We start from the raw sequence: 6193 nt of genomic DNA on the forward strand, positions 1-6193 counted from the left end.
AAAGAATCTGGAGCTCTGCGGCGCCTGAGTGGCTTAGTCAGTTAAGCCCATGGCTTTGGCTCAGGTCATGATCCCAGGGTCCTGGGATGGAGCCCCAGGACGTCGGGCTCCCTCCTCAGCAGAGGAATTTACTTCTCCCCCTCCCCCTGCTCATGTGCTCTCACTCACTCTCTCTCTCTCTTTCAAATAAATAAATAAAATCTTAAAAAAAAAAAAAAAGAATTTGGAGCTCTTTCTGAACTTATCAGATGAATTGCCTATTTGGGAGGTGGACTCTTGATGTATCTTGTATCTTGGAAGAATGCATTGAATTGTGGTCTCAGGTTCTTGATTTGCCTGATTCACTGGGAAACTTAAAAGGTGTGGGTATGGATTTGTTTGTTTTAATTAAGTTACTCCAAATTACTTTTGGAAGTAGTGCATATAAAATTGGTATGTAATTTGCACGTATCTTTCTTATAGGATGGTAAGCTTTTTAAGGTTTTCAGAATCTGTTTTATATTTCTATCAGAATACATACCGCAGTGCTTTGTATATGGTAAGTACTTAATAAATGTGTTGAAAATATAAATTAATATCCCAGGTACATTCTGCCAACTTATAAAAATAAACCAGAGTTTGCAATTGCAAGAAAAAAACTGTTAATGAATAATTGTATTTTAATACTTTATAAATCTTGAATTTTTAAATATTCTACTTAAATCCTAGGCATACCTTAAGTAATTTAAATGTATAATATTATTTTATGCCATACCTTAATATTTTTTTCAATTAAGTAGCTTAGAAAATGTGATCATCAATGTGTTTAATTTCTAAATACTGAACTTCAAGTATTCTTGTTATTCTTTGTTATATACAATTAGGCTTTAGATTGCCCCCATCACAGAGATTTGCAGAGTTTGAGATTTGAGACTAGTATCTCAGAATATGAATATCAGATTTGCAGATTTGAGACTAGTATCTCAGAATATGTATATTTCCATAGGAGACTATTCCATTGTCTCAGCTTGTCAAAATTTGATCAAAATCAGTTCTTCTCTCTCTTTTCCTCTTAGAATTAATATTCTTTACCATAGGATTCAGTGATTCTATAATCCTTTCATCCCCGCTTCTGTCATTTGAAGTGGGTGGTACTAACAACCTCTGAGAGTCCTGTCTCCATTGTCAGGCAGTTACTGGAAAGAGATCTTATTTTAATTGAACCAGAATCCGCTTCCTCAATTTAACTCTCCTTGGCTAGATCTTATTAAAGGAAAAATAGCTAAGCGCTACTGTTCTTCAGTGAAACTAACATCACAGAGGTTGGACTTTGTTTTCTAATGTTGCCCCCCAAATTGTAGGAATCCAATTTGCCTTTTGGTAGAAAGTCGCTAGCCTTAATAAGTGTTTCTGCAAAGAATATAACACATTTGGCAGTAAATATTTTAAAACACAAGAAAAAAGATTCATTCACTCTGTAATAATATAGACTTGCATAAGTTTTAAGTGATCTTGGGATACACACGCCATAAAAATTATTAAATCTAAAAAAATTTTTTTAAATATTAAATCTAAGAACAATTAAAGAAATGTTTTAAAAGATTCTTAAAAATAATTCGGAAGTGCTTATCTATTATATATTACAAAAGTCTTTTATGAATAAAAATAATGGTGGAGGAAAAAAAGCAAATGTAGTTGAATACTCATCAAGAGAGAGAAAAACGCCGTCGCTTCCCAAGCGCCCGGCTAGCTCAGTCGGTAGAGCATGGGACTCTTAATCCCAGGGTCGTGGGTTCGAGCCCCACGTTGGGCGAGTGTTTTGGGATTTGATACTTTCTATTTTCACCTAAACATTTTAGGGTTTCTCCAAAGTATTATAACTAAGGAGAGTTCTTTAAACCAAATTAATGGAAATACTTTCAACATTAACCAAATCTATGGAAAAAAAGACTTCATTTTGCAAACAAAACAGGTCTCACGCTTGCGCACTTGAAAGTAAACGTTTCTCTTCCGCGATGCCTCCCCCCAACCACCACGTTAAGGCACAGAGGACACTGAAAGGTTTAAAGTCGAGACTGGTTTTCTGTGTTACTGTGCAGACTTGCATAGTTGTTGGTAGAGGGCGATTTTTCCTTTTGTCAGAACAAAATGATGAGCGCCAATCTGGGCAGCTTTCCAAGAACTAAGAGATCCTGTGTAAAAGCTGTCTTCCTTTCACGTCTATTTTACGTTTTCGTCCTCTCAATATAGGGCGTGTCCTGAGGAAAGGGGCGGGAGGCGGGCGAGGAATACCCCCTGGAGGAATAAAGAAAGAACACCGTGAGAAACGCTTCTTTCCGTGGTCGGCCCTACACAGACCGTGCATACATCCAGTTTTCTTCCATTGTTCCTGGGACCGTACTTGGGATCCATCCATCCAACTGGGTGGAAATCGGGAGGTTAGTATTCTGTTAAGGGTGAGGCTCTTTGACACAGGGCACAAGAGAGCGGAGATGTGAAAATTCGGAGAGGCAATTAGGTATTTTGGGGAGGCAGGACTTCCGCCTTCTTCCCCGCTCTCTGAGAAGTTTGAAGTGATCAGCAAGAGAAAGCACGCCGCCCTAAGGCCCGTCCCAGGAGCTCACTGACCCCGCCAGGAGGGGCACGATCCAGGCTCCCAGCCCAAGCCAACCGCACCTAAAGCACCAGTGTCTATACCTCCGCAGGTAATCCAGCGGCTTTCCTCCTACCAAACGACCATTTTTTCCTCTCTCTTCCTTCAACAAACAAACATGCTGTTATTTATCTTAAAACAGAACAAAAACTTTGACCTAATTTTCCCGCAGGCGGTTACCATTCGATTTCTCTGCAGTCGTCTAAGCTCACCATTCGTCTCCCAGCCCCTTCAAAAAAGACCAAGAGGGATGTGGGGTGTCTGTTATGAGGGTGTTAGAAAGAACCTATTATAGGATCTGGGCTTTCCTTGGGTAATTTTGCGGGGGTGGGGACCCCTAACAAGTGAGGGCCCCTTCTGGTTTGGGTGTTCTCAAAAGCAAGGGCAATTCTACCATCTCCATAAAACTTATTAATAGGAAGAGTAGACTAAAGGAGGGATAAAGCTGAGATTGGTAAAGTCACTCATTTAGCAAGAGGATGTGTGCTGTTTCCAGTTGGACAGTGACCAATTTGTCTCAAGTGGATTTTCTGTGAGTCTGCAATGCAATCCCAGGCCTCCTGCACTTCTGACCAATTGGCTATAAATCAGGGATTCCCATAATCCTCTCCTCCAGGTTGATAATTTCCTAGAATGGCTCACAAAACTCAGAAAAAGTTTACTTATTCCGGGTTTATTATGGATACAACTCAGAACCCCCGTATGGAAGAGGTGCATAAGGCAAGGCTTCCATGCTGTCTTCTGGCACATCCTCCTCCCAGTGCCTGGGATGTGTTCACCATCCTGGGAGCTCTCTGAACCCCACAGGTTAGGGATTTTTAATGGAGGCTTCAACAGGTAGGCATGATTATTAACTCAATTTCCCATCCCTCTCCTCTCCCTAGAAGACAGGGTGTGTATGCACATGCAAAAGTTCTAAGCTTCTGTGGCTTGGGTCTTTCTGGTGAACAGCCCCTCATCCTGAAGTGATCCAGGAACCCATCAAGAATTGTCTCATTAGAAAAAAAGACACTCTTATTACCCAAGAAATTCCAAGGGAGTTAGGATTTCTGTATAAGATGCTCCTAACACCCCCATCACACAGGAAATTACAAAGATTTTAGGGAGCTCTGTGTCAGGAACCAGAGACAGAGACCAAATATGTATTTACATTACACTTGCCTAACTTCTCTTTGTTCTCTTGTTCAAGTCATAAATGAGCCCAACCCAACTGTTTTAATCAGCAACTACCCCACCATCTACTTTACCCTACACTGTTTTTCCCGTAAGTTATTTTCTAAGTCACTGTTACTCTGTTTCTTCACTTTCTCCACCCCTTAGAATGGAAGATTTTTGTCTTGGCTCATTAATGTATCGCAAGCACCTAAATTAGTATCTGGCAGATGTTCAATAAATACATGCTGAACTGGTGAATTAAGTAGGGTGTATTAGTTCCCCTGGACTGTTCTAACAAAGTACCACAAACTGGGTGGCTTAAAACAATGGAAATTTATTGTCTCACACACAGTTCTGGAGGCTAGAAGCTTGAAATCGAGGTGTACACTGAGTCATGCTCTGACAGGCTCTCTTGAACATTTTATGCTTGTTTCTGGTGTCACCAGCAATCCTTGGTGTTCCCGGGCTTGCAGCTGCCGAACTCCCATTCCTGCCTTGGTTATTACCTGTTTTCTCCCTATGTACCTGTCTCACATGGCATTCCCCTCACATTATAAGGATATCGGTCATATTGGGTTAGGGTCTACCATAATGACCTCATGTTAATTTGATTATATCTGCAAAGACTCTATTTCCAAATAAGGCCATATTCACAGGTACTGGAGGTTAGGACTTCAATGTATCTTTCTGCAGCACACAATTCAACCCCTAACAGAGGGCTCGATTCCTTAACCTCAGCCAATAGGTGTCTGTCACTTTATAGCTACCTACCTGTAAATCTCTATTTTAGTCAGAGATCTTTTTCATACTATTCAGTGATGAAAAATCTCATAAATAATTCAACAGAATTTTAAAAATCACGTTTACTACAAAAAATGATGTTACTAGTGAATCCATACTATTGATAACTAATGGTACACCTACTCCTGGCAATCCCACTGAGAGCTTTCAAAGTTAAGAAATAAAGGGGCTTTGTTCTTATGGAGCTTACATTCCAGAAAAGATAAAACCTGTATAGAAACAATTACAAGGTGAAAATTGTAAGTGCATCAGTTATAGATATGTGCTTATGGGAAAAATGACTACTTTGGGGGAAGGGTGCTATAGAAGAGTGGCAGGTCCAAAGGATAAAAGAACCTCACTTTTCAGAATGAATATATTAGGAAACTGGATGGCAAAAGTGATCTTTCATAGTTTTAGTCACTGCTTTTAATATAGTTTTCAAGTTCTTCATGACCCAATCCTAAATTATAATTAGCAATGCTTCATCCCAATGCCAAATGTTTTAAGATTTTGTATAGAGAATTCAGTTCATATAGACTGGAATAACTCCAATTCTTAAAATTCTACTCATCTTTCAGGAACAAGGGTAAAAGTATATAGCTTTCTTCAACTCCCTGCTCAGAATTAACTACATCAGATGGGTTGAGGGATGGGGTAACCGGGTGATGGGCATTAAGGAGGGCACGTGATGTGATCAGTACTGGGTGTTATATACAACTCATGAATTATTGAACTCTACATCTGAAACTGATGATGTACTATATGTTGGCTTATTGAATTAAAAAAAAAAAACCCAAATATTATTTACATGAAAAAAAAAGTTAACTACATCAATAACAAGCAATTGATATCCTTAAGGCTGCTACCACATTCTGTCTGTATCATCAGTTGTGTACCCGCCACTTCTGTTAATCTGAAAACCTCCTAAGGGTAAAGGTCCATGTCTCACTGTTGTAGCATTTAACACACAGCAGACAGTCAATAAATCCTGAGTCTTAGTCTTGTGCTACTATAGCAATAGTAGTACATGGTGACAAAGTACAGCTAGTATTTTTTAAATGCACACACACACATACACACCAGTTCTTTCCTTTTTTTTTTTTTCCTGAAATTCTTTCCTATTCTTAATGCCAGGAACCAGCTCTTTCAAGTGTTGGTTGGTGCTGGTATCTTCACACATAAAGTATATGGCAAAACTAGGAAGGACCCAAAAAGGACAATCAAAAATGACTAAACTATAAGAAAGAATGGACATGGGTTATACAGTCCAGAAAATGTATCAATTCCTATTCTGTCTTCAGGAATATGAGTACATTCTTCAGGAATAGGTGTATGTACTTTCACAGGCACCTGGAAAGAATAAAACCAGCAAAATTTCAGTAAGAGGTAGTTTGTTAAAAACAAATCAAAACAAATAAAAATTAAAATTAAATGGTGACTGAGTACACATTTCCAAGAACCCCTATCCTGAGAAGATAAAAAGTACAAAAGAGATTAAAAACATTATGAATACATGTTTATAAAGCAGTTTCATAAAAATACATAAAATATCTTTGCATAAAAATGAAGTGTCTTTCTTCTTAGAAATGTAGAATTATTCATAAAGAAACTGTAAAGTTAAAA

At 38.7% G+C, this 6193-nt stretch overlaps 1 non-coding gene across 1 annotated transcript; it reads left to right on the forward strand.

Moving 5' to 3' along the window:
• The first annotated feature begins 1719 nt into the window (after window positions 1-1719).
• On the forward strand, window positions 1720-1792 carry TRNAK-CUU (transfer RNA lysine (anticodon CUU)). Its single transcript has one exon. It is a non-coding gene; the product is annotated as a tRNA-Lys (tRNA).
• The last annotated feature ends 4401 nt before the right edge of the window (window positions 1793-6193 follow it).

Source organism: Leptonychotes weddellii, chromosome 9, assembly GCF_054177405.1.
Source record: "Leptonychotes weddellii isolate Sample4059 chromosome 9, ASM5417740v2, whole genome shotgun sequence".
NCBI lineage: Eukaryota > Metazoa > Chordata > Mammalia > Carnivora > Phocidae > Leptonychotes > Leptonychotes weddellii.